Source organism: Sciurus carolinensis, chromosome 19 (assembly GCF_902686445.1).
Source record: "Sciurus carolinensis chromosome 19, mSciCar1.2, whole genome shotgun sequence".
Classification (NCBI taxonomy): domain Eukaryota; kingdom Metazoa; phylum Chordata; class Mammalia; order Rodentia; family Sciuridae; genus Sciurus; species Sciurus carolinensis.
Window position 1 is genome coordinate 4297854 of NC_062231.1, and position 14743 is coordinate 4312596.

At 36.5% G+C, this 14743-nt stretch overlaps 1 pseudogene; it reads right to left on the reverse strand.

The window, feature by feature from the left end:
• Positions 1-3939: 3939 nt before the first annotated feature.
• Positions 3940-4881, reverse strand: LOC124971147 (vomeronasal type-1 receptor 90-like; annotated as a pseudogene).
• Between the last annotated feature and the right edge of the window lie 9862 nt (positions 4882-14743).

Here is a 14743-nt window from a genome sequence, read left to right on the forward strand (position 1 = left end):
TAGTCTCTGAATAGATTCCAAAGAGAAATTACCAGTTCCCTTCAATGAGCAGAATCACAGCCTCTGTGTCTGGAGTTCTCTGTGCTTCCCCTTTGGTAGCAAAGTTCTAAACCTACATTCTTTGTTTTTCTCAAACCCATGAACTCCTTATTAAATTTGCATTCAGTGACATGCCTTCAGTAACATACACTATTTCTGTGGGCATCAGTTTACAAATAATTTGGGTAAATAATCACTGTGTCATAGGGTAACTTTATTAAGGATAAAAACTCAGGGTTTCTTCTCCAGAAGAACATATTTGACTTCTGAACAAAAATCAAGGAGATTCCTATGATCTGCAATCAACCACTATTTGTTATTCTTGGGTTTTGTGTAAAGTCCTGTTACTTATGAGTGGTTATTGGGATCTTCCAGTATTTAAAATTTTATTTCCCCAGTGGTATGTGCTGTTAAGCATCTTTTCAAATGTCAACATGATGTGTATAGAGCTTCTTTGGAGGGTCTTTTCATGTCTCCATCTTTCCCCTCCACTCTTGTCACTTTCTGCAACACTGTGGCACAGAATCCTGTCATTTTAACTAGTTGGATATGACCATAAATCTAGGCACTACTATTGTGATTTTGATTATTTTATCATTTAGTAGGTATATATGCTGCAACCTATTTTACGACTTACCTCTAATTTTGACTATTTCTTTACATCATAATTTTGAAGACAAAATTACCAGACAAGAGTAGTGATACCATAAGTAAGTAGAAGATATATGATATTGTAATATTTCTCACAGTTCATCTGCTGAAATATTCAGTGACATATAGTGCTCTCTTCTATTTAGAAATGCAACTTTATTTTTTTCCTTTTTCTAATTTGAATAATACTACAAATCCATACTTTCCATGGCATGAAATGTCAAGGACAGCAATTTTCCATGTATTCCTCTATAATTTGAATTTGACATTGTGAACTCATGTGAAACACTTTCCCAGAAAATGAAAAGACTCTTGCTACCTAAGGCAACATACCCCTTTGTAGCTGCTGCTTAAATAATTCCATAACAAGAATTCTTCTTGATTTTCAGACACCTTGCAAGGTAGCTCACACCCATAATCCCAGGGACTTAGAAGAATGATCCAGGATGATCACAAATTCAAGGTGAGGCTTGGAAAACTTAGGAAGGGGCTAAGCAAATTATTGATAACCTTTCTCAAAATAAAAAGCTATGGGGACATGTCTCAGTGCTTAGTCAATACTGGCTTCAATCCCTGACCCCAAACAATGACAACAAAATGATTTGGACCCAATTTACCAAAATGCAGTGAAACATTTAGAAATTATATTTTGGCATTTTTAGAGTCATGCCATCAAATTGCTTTTATTTTTAGGATATTTTCTTATCTGTTCATGAAAACACTGGAAACTACTTTTTTTTTTACATTTTAAAGAGCTGTTTCTTTTTTTTTAATTATTGTAAACAAATGGGATACATGTTGTTTCTCTGTTTGTACATGGCGTAAAGGCATACCATTTGTGTAATCATAAATTTACATAGGGTAATGTTGTTTGATTCATTCTGTTATTTTTTCCCTTCCCCCCACCCCTCCCACCCCTCTTTTCCCTCTATACAGTCCTTCCTTCCTCCATTCTTGCCCCCCTCACTAACCCTAACTCTAACCCTAACACTAACCCCTCCCACCCCCAATTATGTGTCATCATCCACTTATTAGCGATATCATTTTTCCTTTGGTTTTTTGAGATTGGCTTATCTCACTTAGCATGATATTCTCCAGTTTCATCCATTTGCCTGCATATGCCATAATTTTATCATTCTTTATGGCTGAGTAATATTCCATTGTGTGTGTATATATATATATATATATATATATATATATATATATATACCACATTTTCTTTATCCATTCATCAATTGAAGGACATCTAGGTTGGTTCCACAATCTGGCTATTGTGAACTGAGCAGCTATGAACACTGATGTGGCTGTATCTCTGTAATATGCTGATTTTAAGTCCTTTGGGTATAGGCCAAGGAGCGGGATAGCTGGGTCAAATGGTGGTTCCATTCCAAGTTTTCTAAGGAGTCTCCGTACTGCTTTCCAGAGTGGCTGCACTAATTTGCAGCCCCACCAGCAATGTATGAGTGTACCTTTCTCCCCACACCCTCGCCAACATCTGTTGTTGCTTGTATTCTTGATAATCGCCATTCTAATTGGGGTGAGATGGAAACTACTTTTAAAGATATTTATACATGTGCATTTTTATGGGGTACCTTATGGTAATTCAGGACATGTGTATAGTTTGTAGTGATCAGATCATGGTAATAAGCATTTCCGTCTCTTCAATTATTCATTATTTTTATGTGTTGGGAATTGAATTTTGAAACACATTTTAGATTGTTTTAACCGATGGTTACCATGCTGTACCAAAGAAGTACCAGAAGGGATTCCCCAACTCTGCTCCTGGTGCCCCTCACTGATCTCTTTCCATCTGTCCTCTCCGTATTCTTTCAATTCTCTGATGACCACTATTCCTTTCTCTTCTGTTATATTTATTTATTGCTTTTCCCAAATAAATAAGAACATGTGGTGTTTTTCCTTCTGTATATGGTGTATTGCATGTGAAATAATGAAGGTCATTGGGCACTTTTTATTATGGTCAGATGCACATAACAGAAAATTTTCAACTTTGATGTTTTATAATAGTACAGTTTAGAGGCAGCTAGCATATTCATACTATTGTGAAAACAATTACCATCCATCTCCAGCACTTTTTCTTCTTCCCAAACTACCCCTGTGTTTGTATCAAATACGAATTCCTCACTGACTCCCTCCCTCAGTCCCTGGTAAATGCCATTCTGTTTTTCTGTCTATAAAATTTTCTACTCATATTTCTACCTTCTACATTAAACTATTATAGCATTGGTTCTTCTTTTTTTAAAATTACTTTTAGCTGTAGATGGACACAATATCTTTAATTGATTAATTAATTTTTATGTGGTAATGAGGTTACAACCCAGTTCCTCACACATGCCAGGCAAGCACTGTACTACTGAACTATAATTCCAGCCCCAGCATTTGTTCTTTTGTGACTGACAAGTCCTTGTGATGTCATGAAGGTTCACAAATTACTTGCTCAAGAATTTGTTCTTCTGTTTCAGGCTGAATAATATTCAATGGTATGGCCAGGCTATGTTTTGTTTGTATATTCAGATGCTTTTGGACATTGCGTTGTTTCCACATTGGGCTATCATGAATAATGCTACTAGGAGCACATGTGTACATGTGATAACTTGAGCTCCTACATTGAATTCTTTCAAACAGATCAATCAAAGGACAATTGTGGTGGTGAACACCTGTAACCCCAGTGGTTAGGGTGGTGGGACAGGGGGATCATTAATTGAAAGCCAACCTCAGCAAAAGTGAGGCACTAAGTAACTCAGTGAGACCCTGTCTCTTAATAAAATACAAAATAGGGCTGGGGATGTGGCCCAGTGGCTGAGTTCCCAGAGTTCAGTCCCTGGTGACCCCCAAAATAAATACATAAAACTAAAAAGACAATTGATGGATCAGGTGGTAGTTCAGGAAAATAAATATTGATATATTTGGTTGGACAAATACAACTCACTGAAGCACTTTTTAAAAAGTGCTGTACACTCTTAATGTCTTATAAGTGGCTAACCAAGGCCATGAACATGAGACCTTTCTGATAAAAATCACTTGCTGACCCCAAGCACACAGATTGGACCCTTATGTAATTTCAAAAAAGTAAATGATTGCTGTTTCTAGTACATATTTTTATTCACTTGTCTCAAAGTAAACGGATTTAGCAAAACACACATATATCCATATTCACTTAACCCAGGGATCATAGAGTCTGTGCTGTGATTTACTGTTCAGAAGCCATTATACATTCAGAGAAATTACCTATCACTCTAGTGAAACATGTTTTGTCTTTCCCAAAAAGGATTTCAAACTGTTAATAAATTGTTTTTCAGTACTGATTAGCAATAAAGGGCTGGTTGTGGCATAGCCATTAGCCACCATCATCTGGATAAACTGACAAAGAGGGTCATTGTTCCACATAGTTCTTAAGGAAGAAAAGATACAGTCCAAACAGTACATGAGCATGAAGAAACTCATGAGCAGCAGGATGGTCCTGGTGGCCCTCTGTACAGGGGATGCTCTGGGAGAAAGATTGGTGGCATGAAGGTGCTGGAAGTGCTTCTTATGCCTGCACAAGAGGGTCACCATGTACCCACTTGAGAAGGTCATGAACCCTATAAGGAAGACATCCTGGAATACACCTAATACAGAAAATAAATGCCTGAGGAAGTAGCTCAATGGTAAAATCATGCAGGTTTCAGTAATAATTACAAGACCACATGAGGTCACATTGGGGATGGCAGTAGGAGAGATTGAGAAGTGAGCACTCATGGACATGTGGAATACCCACAGGAACACAAGGGAGCACAGGCTCTAATGTGGGGACTTATGTTTGAACTTTGCCAAGCAGGAGCTCCTGGGGCTGAGGGTGATGGCCTGGCAGACACTCACCAGGCAGGTGGCATAGATGGAGAAGCCCCTCAGAAACCTGTACAAGTAGATCAGTGATTTACATTTGTTGTCATCCCAAAAGACCTGAGTCACAAAAGTATTTGTAGCAGTGTGCCCAATAATTATCAGCAAACCTATGTGGGTTAGGGCCAAGAGTACAATTATCAAGTCAATGGGCTTGAGCTTGTGCTGGAGAAGGAACCTGAAGATGTGGAAGAGAAGAAGGACGGTGTTGGCTGAGATCCCAATAACAACTTCAGAGAAAAGTGCATTTCTCATACTAATAAGATCATATAGTTGGTTGGTCTTTTTCATCTTTTGGGCAAAGAATCACATTATATCATAGAAGAAAAGGAAGAGAAAGTTTTTATTTCAAATAGTAACATCATCATCAATCTCAACCTCCACATATATCATCAGGAAATGTGTTCAATCACCCCCACACACACTTTTCCCCCTTCAGTACTCAAGTCTCTCTGACAACCCTCCAGTTGCCATTCTCCTGTTATTACCAAATCAGGTCTGGATCATATAACAATTTTTGGTTTCCCACTGTACATCACCTTTTGTATCCATGCACAATTACCATATGCTATTGAGAATAGCTATAGGTAATAATTCAATCTTTGTTTTTTCTGGGGATTTACTTTGTTTTCATATTTTTTTTTGAGATGCTGGGGATTGAATCCAGGACTTTGTGCTTTCAAGGCAAGTACCCTACCAACTGAGCTACATTCTCATCCCATTTTTATCTTTCTCATCTTGATAAATCCCCAGATACGTATGAGAAGCTCTACGATTTGTGCTGAATTCAATTGGGAGGAATGCATAATGGTAGGGAATTCCAATTTTGTAAACAACTAAATGTCAATGGAATAGGTTTACAGTTAAATATATCATTTCAGTGTTGTCTTTTTTCTGGTTTATTACCAGACCTATATCTTAAAAATATGAACTGAGACAACATTGAGGAAAATACACTGTAAGACACATCGAATTTGTATCTATGATCTTCCATTGAGTTCAAGAATGACCTTGAGCAGTCTATGATGGTAAACACTGATCATCTCATATATGAAATATGGACAGTCAGCTGACATATATTCTACAAGTATGGTTAAAGAAAATGAAGTACCAACTGTGGAAATGTTTCAGAAATATAATGACCTCAAGAAATATTATGATTAAATCATCATTATGATTTAATTATGCCATTTCTCATGCATGTGGCATGGGAGGTTTAATTCATTTCTTTTTATAATGACTACTTCTGTTGCTTTCTCAAAATTTCCAAGATGTTAGAACATTTTAGCAGTTTGTATATAAATATTTTTGGTGGTACTTTAGTACTATCTTTGAATCCTAGAGTAACTATCTGTCTTAAATTCTGTTATTATTATCACCAAAATAACTATCCTAAGTGAGCCAAGTCCAGTTATCAAATATTAGTAGAAATATATTCTAATATTTTCTACTCAGTCATCTGTACTTAGGGTGTTAATTAAAGTCACAGTTAAAATAGATTCAGGGTCATTCCATTGTAAGGTTTTCATTAAAGAAAGAGCATGTCACCCAAGTCTGAATGGACATCCTAAAGAGTTACAATTTTCTTCTCCATGAAGGAAGCAAGTTTTCAGTTCAGAGACTGAAGCACAAAAGTGGTACTGAAAATTTTATATTGAACTACTGATGGAATATTTTCTATAGAAAGCATATTTGAGCTGTAACTCAAGTGTCTTAAAATACATATGTATTTTAAATCATTCACAGTCACATATTGAAAAATAACAGTTATCAAAAAAATCTTGTGTGTGAGGCTAAATCATTTCATGATGCTGTAGAAATGTCGATCTAAAAGGCAAGATACTAAGAAAAAACAGAAAAGTTAAATATCCATGATCATGGAGTACTATTTAAAATCCAAGGTGACATAGATACTTGGTTAAAACATTGAAGAGTTGAGTTTTGTTTATTTCGATTTTTAATTGGAGTCTACTATTTGTATTTGGATATGGAAATCAACATTATAATTCAGCATGTGTATACAGTGTGTAGTGATGTAATCAGTGTACTTCCCATCTTCTCAAATATTGTCATTTTTATGCTTCAAATCTGTCAACACTTCTCTGGTTATTTTGAATTGTATAAGTAGTTATTATATAGTGTCCTCATGCTATTGTGCTACTGAGCCCAAGAGTTACTTTCCCCTCTTAACTGTTTTTGGCTCCCCTCACCCATCATCTATCTCATTCTCTTTCTTATAATAGGTCTAGGAAGTTTTCTGATTTTGGTCTTTTTGTGATCATCTGTTTCAGGTTCAATGCAAGAGAACCAACATGGAGTATTAGTGGAAAATGAAAACTCTCTACCATCACTAGGAAAAGATGATCTTTTCCCCAAGCAATGATCAGGTAAAGTGACACAATTTTCTCCATTCACTCATTCAATATTTTGGGGTTGTCTCCCATGATGTCTAGAAAGATGAAAACAAAGATATAAATCAAATGTCCATATGTGTCACTAAGATTTTGTTCTTTTTGTGAGATCTGTGTACATATAAATGTCATGTGCCAAATCTAATAAATTTATTTCACAAAGTAAAATATTGTATGGATATTTCTATGGTATAAGTTGAAATAATCCATATTAGCATGTAATAACTGACTTCATAAAATTGTTTTAGGCCAGTTGCAGTGGCATATTCCTGTAATACCACTGGCTTAGGAGTCTGAGACAGGAGGACTTCAAATTCAAAACCAGTCTCAGTAATGTAGCAAGACCCTAAGAAACTTAGCCAGACTCTACCTCAAAATAAAAAATAAAAAAGCCTGAGGATATGGCTCAGTGGTTAAGTGCCCTGAGTTAAATCCCTGGTTAAAAAAAAAAAGTCTTAATATTACCTTTTCTCAACAACAAAATGTGCATTATGAAACAAAACAGAAGAAATAACATTCTTTCACATCATTTCTGTGACATACAGGATCTTATTTAATTCATTTAAACATTTGACCCTTACCAAAACAAAGTTTTCTAGCACTCTTTGAATAACATGCTTTAATTACCTGTGTCCTAAGGCTAGTGGATGACATTAACTTCACTTTCATTGAGTCTGTAGTCCTACAACCTGGAGTAATGAAAAGCAGGAGTGTATGGGTGCCATGAATTTGCAATAATAATCGGGAATTCATTGATTTCTTTTTGTTCATTGCCTTAAAACCATTGTAAAATTGTTTCTGAGAGTAAATTTTTGAATAACTAAAAGAAAAATCTTAGATCCTTTCCAGACAATATGCTTCAAAGGAAGGGACAGAATTTGATGTAATTCTCAGCACAACTAATATTTCTCCATATAGTGCCAGGAGAAACCCCAGAGAAATACTCTAGTCATGGTGCTATGTCCAGTTTTGTAGCACAACCAATCATACCACTAAATGATGCACATTGAGTATATATGATTGGGGCTGGTGCTATAGCTCAGTTGGTAGAGTGTTTGCCTCGCTTGCACAAGGCCCTGGGTTCAAACCAGCACCAAAAATAGTATATATGATTAAAATTATGGAAATATATCTTGGCAGTATTGTAAAGAAAGCTGTATTTTAATGGCCATGCTGATGTAACATTGTTGTTATAAAGCTTCCTGGGAAATGGGAACCATTCATAAAGATAAGCTCAGGGAAATCCTGAGGCATGTCTCTTCCCAGCTGTTCCCCATTTTGATCATGCCTGGCACAGTAGAGTCTAGGAAATCAGGGGACTGAATACAAGCGCTCTGCCTTCAGTGGGGTGATGTCAAAAACACTCCTCAATTTAGGGTCTCAGGAGTGTTGCCACCAGTGTTGTACCTGGATGTCCTCTTGTACCAGGTGCAAACATATACCTTACACCCTGGAGAACAAAAGCTGCCCCCAGACAGGATATTCTGTGTGTAATCACAGGGAGTTTAATATAAATTTCTAAAATAGTTCTCATTTGCAGAATCCACATCTGGTAACAAGAAGTAAAAGCGAAGTCAGCAGATGAGTAAAACAGATCACATATGAAAAACAGAAATGTCTGAAAACATTTAGAACTTTTTTTTTGTTAGAGCTGATAGTGAAGATTGGGATGTCCTCATGGTTAAGGCTCCTTTTATATCTACATCAAGGAAATATTTATGTTAGATATTGTGCCATCCTGCTGTCACCAGCATTGTGAGCAGTCATATGATACATACATCATCATACCTGTTCCCCCAAACCAGTGATAACATCTCAGGTAGTGGACTTGAGCTGGAGGCCAGAAGTAGAGAGAATTACAGGAAGAAGACACCCCTCTGCAGTTCCCACTGTGAGTCTGGGTTCTTAGGATTTTTGGTGTGGGCAGATTCCAGGGTGAAGGAGTGAAGGGAACACACATCTGTTCTATCATCTGCAGTGTGAGCATCTTCCTGCCTCTATCTCAGGAATGAGATGACAGATAAATCCTATTATTTATTCACCACTTAGCTTTGCATGTGCAGCCTCTCGTGCTTTGGACTGTCATTATCACAAAGCTCAGCTTCACCACTGTTGCCACTCTCCCCTTTACCCACTTCTATTCACTAAGGAAAAAGTGGGCAAAAGGGATTTGGGTGGTGAGACTAGTCCTGTTTCAAGCAAGTGGGTTTGTGACTGAGGTTAATGTTGGCAGCACCCTCTGCCTTTTGGCACTACTTTTGGTAAAAATCTTTGATGCGCACTAGAGAGAGATGGTTGGCACCTCAGGGAAGACAAAACCATCACTAAGCAGGTGTGAGTCCTGCAGGTAAATCTACTGGGAAACACACAAATTCCAGCAATGTAAGGAGCAAAACCAGGGACAAATATTTGGACAAATGAATGATAGTTATTTGTGACTAGTCAAAGTGATAATTATTGATTGCTCTTTAAATTGTCAGGGTTGTAAATTACAGCTCAGGGTTCACACTTACAGCTATGATATTGATATTATCACTATTTTAAATTCATCTGAGAAAAGCCATTAGAAGAAAAAGTGTTCTTTTAAAGTAAAGAGACAGAAAGTCCCCAAGGTGCTTCTTTGCAGACCCCAAACTTTCATTACTGGAAAACTCAAACAGTTCTGCAGGAAATTCTCTCTATCTGATTGATGTGGTGTAAGATTTGAGTCCTACTTTCCTGTGTGACAGCTTTTCCTATTTTGTCTCATGTTGTACTTTGTGTCTCCGTGAAAAGAAAAGGAGATATATTCACATTTATCTGCTCAAGCTGATTACATGAAAAACCAAGTTTTGTTAAAAAAAAAAAAATGAAAGCTAAGTACAGTGACCAGGGATTTGAGTGACCTAAATGATCCTCTAAGCAAAATCGAATCCAGGCATTTCCATTGTGATAGAAATTGCAAAGGGTACTTTTTTTTTTTTTTTTTTTTTTATTTTTTTAGTGACTGAATTTTAAAGAACTAATGAACACAAATACTTTTTCTCAAAATTGTGAATTATATTCTTGGGTGGTTTGGTGCCATGAATGGAATATTGCCACTATGTTCATTAGACTTTTTAAAAAATGTTTAATTTATCTCCAAATCTTGTCATTATGATTCTCTTATTTAATATTTCCTAGCTGATACAGAAAAGGGTAAGGAAATTTTTAATTTGTAAAATTAATTTGAATGCAGACTACACCACAAGATTTAAGTATATATTTTATACCAGTGCAAGTTTCCACTCTATGAAATGAGGTTTTGATCACAGAACCTCATTTCCTTATAAAGAATACAAACCTTACAATTATTCAAACTATGGAAGTCACTTACAATAATAATAGCTCTTTTTGATTTTTAAACATGACAGAAGCAATAAATAATAAAAATATTTAATTAAAACTTACAGCTTTCTTGATAATATATATCCAATTAAGTAATATATATAGTCTCTAGAGTAGATACCTTATGTAAGTTGTTTCACTATATGTCATTAAACTTAAAAAAGTGGAAAATTAAATTAATTGATATTCCCTATGCAAAAACTTGACTAATTTTAGGAGATTTTAAATAAGAGACTAACGTTCTTAGAAGGACTGTTAGATCTGATATCTCCTCTGCAACTAGTGGAAACCTCAATAGTAGGCTCAAATTTTCTCCTTCCAGAGCCTCACTGGGACCCACCTGCACTCTATTCTGCATCTGAGGAAAGAGCAGCACAAAACCAGATGGCTGAAGCAGGGGAGGACTCCAAGAAGCTGAGAAGAAGCCAAAGAGTTGTAAGTTTTTAGGAAAGGGTGTTTTTAAGTCCTGTATCTCCAGGCCTGTAATTTTATTATCTGTAGAAAGGTGAGAAGATCCCACTAGAGAACACAGAACTGTGGCTTTCCCAGTGGAACATGTCACCCCTCTCTTAATTTTACTTTATTCTCTTGTGGATAACAGCAGTCCTGGGAGACCTGGGTTCTAAACTTTTTGCTAAGTGCCCTGGACACATCTGGAGAGGGATCTTGTTTGGTATTACATCCCGGTCATGTTGAGACCTTTGTTACTCTCATTCTTATCCTAAGATCAAATTAGCCCAAACCTATTCCACAGTTTACATAGCCTCTAGCTTGGGGTGAGTGATTTCTGGCAACTCCCATGGTTTCCAAGTGGCTCTGAGAGTCTGCTTCCTACAGTATGTAAGGGACCCACAGTCCCTAGTCTGTTCTCATATGGAACTCCTGGTTTCTGGGTTGGTTCTGTATGCCACCATTTTCAAACTTTTAAATGTGTTACAAGCTCCAAGTAATATACTGAAATTAATCTAGTATAAAATGGAAAATAAACAAGTAGAGGCAAATTTAAAAGTCACAGTTTGAGGAGATCCCTGGAAGATTGAACATAGAGCTGAGGCAGAGCCCAAGCCAGTGTCTGCTCTAAGGAACCTGCATGAAGAGCCCTCATCTTTACTAAGAGAGGCGGGTGAAGTCCTGCATTTTCTATGTGAGAAACCATGTAAAATTAGTACCAATCTCCTGTGTACTTTATGGGAAGTTTTATAAAACATTGAAGACCAAATGGAGTCCTGTGACCTAGAGTCAGAGCAAAGTAAAATCAGTTGAAGCAGACCCACTGATGTTCCAGGTTTTGGAATCAGAATAGAGGTCTTTATGACCACCATTATCAATATGTGAATGGTTATGACAGGTATGATAACAAATAAAAAATAGTTATTTCTAGAGAGAATGGGAAATTTGAACTAAATTGAAATATATATAATGAAAAGTGTAACATCTTTAGGCTAAAATTCCATATGGATGGAAAGTTACAACAAATGCCAAGGCACGAGACCTCCAAAGCCACATGAAAGGAAAACATAAAACAGGAGAAGAGGACTAGTGAACAAGATTTCCATCATTTGTGCAATTACACTATGCTCTTCTGGGCAGGAAGCAGCACAGGTCTTCATGAGATATAAAAACACTTATCCCCACATGCAGCCCAATCCTGGCTCAGCCTCACCTCTTCCTTTGGTGACCTGGACTCTGCCCTCCTGTGTGGTCTGGTAGGGGTCATTGATCATCAGTGCCTCCTTGAATCCTTTCCCTCATGTACACTCTTCCCCTGGGAGGCTTCTGGGGTGAGCCATGGCTCAGAAATGGCCAGTGTCCTCCTAAATTTTTGGAGTCTCCTTTTTTGTGGAACCAGAAGGAGCTCTCTGGAGAGGTAGTGAGGTATAAACAAACATCCTTGTTCTACTGTGGACACTGTGTGACTTTGGGCAGGTGAGTCCAATCTCTATCTACATTTCCCTAATTTTTAATAGAAAAAAGACTCCATCCCTAATTGTGAGGATGAGGGATAGATACACAAATAACTGTGCTGTGGCTCCAACCAGCTAAACAAGAATCTCTAGGCATTAGGACTCAGTCTTTGGATTTATAAAAGCTTTCATGGAGATTCTCAGATGTAGTGTCTAGTCTAGAGTAAATGTTAATGGACCAAGCTCTGGAGTGGATCAGCATGCATTTGAATTCTGGCTATTTATATATGTACAGTCTTGAATAGATTTTTAACCTCTCAGAAGCTCTGTTCACTCATCTGAAAGATGGGCCTGAATCATAGTAGGTACTTGGTATACAGTGAGTGTTCCCTAAGCCAGGGAAGGACAGGTATTTTTTTTCCACTTAACTGGTGGAATACATAGTGGTAGCTCCATGCCTGGCCCAGCACTGGCACTTCAAATAGATACCTGTAAGTGAGTAAGTTAAACTCAGGTATTTGTTTAGACATAAGTGTGAGGAAGTATTATCAGTTACTAAGAATAAAACTTGTATCTTTTGTATAACGTTAGAAACTGCATTTCTCATCCTCCTTTGCAGGTAATTGTAGCCATGATTATGTTTTGACTAATAATACTTACATGGAAGCCACATCTCATTGGTCTTCAGCTTTTGGCTTCCATTAAAAAAATTAATTGGTGCACTACAGTTATTCATGTAGGATTCATTGTGTCATATGTTATGTTCACATAACATAATTTTGTCAATTTAATTTTCTAGTACTCTCCATAGCTTTCTCCTTCTTCCTCCAATTTCCTTTTCTACTCCACATTTCTTCCTTTTGTTTTCATGAGCTCCTTTTATTTTTCTTCTTTCTTCCTCCCTATCTTCCATCTTTGGGAGAAAACATTTGACTGTTGACTTCCCGAGTTTGGCTTTTTTATTTAACATGACACTCTCCACTTCCATTCATTTACCTGCAGATGGCAATATTTTCTTCTTCTTTCTGGCCATGTAAAAATTCATTGTGTACACATGCCACATTTATTTATGTGTTCACTTTTTGATGAGCTTCGACTTCTTCCATTACTAGATTATTGTCAATAACAGTGTTATAAAAATGGTTCTGCATGTATTTCTATAATATGCTGACTTTAGATCTTTTGGACAAGTAGGGATGTAGTGCAGTTATGTGATAATTCCATTCCTAGATTTTTGAGAAAACAGTATAGTCATTTCTACATTAATCATACTAATTGACAATCCAACAGTATATAAAGATTTCTTTTATCTGCCTCTTTGACAGCATTGATTATTATTTACATTAATGATGATTGACATTATAATAGGAGATGAAACCTCAGTGTTTTGATTTGAATTTCCCTGAGTGCTAAAGATGTTCAATATTTTTTTCACATATTTGTTGACTATTTCTGTTTTTTCATTTTTCTTATTTTTTTAAGAAATGCCTTTATAGTTAATTGGTACATTTATTTACTGGGTATGGGTGGGATTGTTAATGGTTTTTATTTCTTCCTATATTTTGCATATTAATCTTCTGCTGGAAGATTACCTGGAATTTTTTTCTCACATTCTGTAGGCTCCTTTCACAGTTTTAATTATTCTTTTCTGCTGTGCAGAACATTTTTATTTCAAAGTCATCCCACTTACTGATTCTTGATTTTATTTCTCAAGTTTTAGCTGTCTTAGTAAGGAAGTTGTTGCTGGTGCCAGTCTGTTGGAGGTGAAGCTATTTCTCTTTTTTTCCAACTGCACTATTTCTGGTGTAATTTCTGGGTCTTCAATGCACTTTTGAGATGATTTTGTGTATGCAGGGTGAGAAATAGGGATGAAGTGTTACTCTTCTACATATGGATAACCAGTTTTCCCAGCACCATTTATTTAAAAGACTTTCTTTTCTGCAGTGAATGATTTTGGCATCTTGGTCCAGGATCTGATGATGTAAGCATGTGTATTTGCCTCTGCTTTCTACTCTTTTCCATTGACCTTCATGTTTATTTTGGTGCCAGTACCATGCTGTTTTTGTTACTGGAGCTCTGTAGTATATGTTGAGATCAGGTATTGTGATGACCCCAGCATTGTTCTCATTGGTCAGGGGTGCTTTAACTCTTCTAGGTCTTTTATTCTGTTGTATGATAGGATTATTTTTTCCAGTTCTGTGAATAATTCCACTGGTATTTTCATGGGGATCACACTGGCTCACAACTGATAATATGGACATTTTAGCAATATTAATTCTGCCTACCCAAAAACACTGGACTTCATTCCATCTTCTAGTGTCTTTCTCTCACTTTAGTTTTCCATAAGTTTGATTATAAATTTCCTTAACCTCTTTGATTGGATGTATTTGTAGAGATTTCTTTATAGGGTATTGTGAATGTTATGTTTTCCTCTTTTCTTTTTCAGCAGATTCATTATTGATATCTACAAAA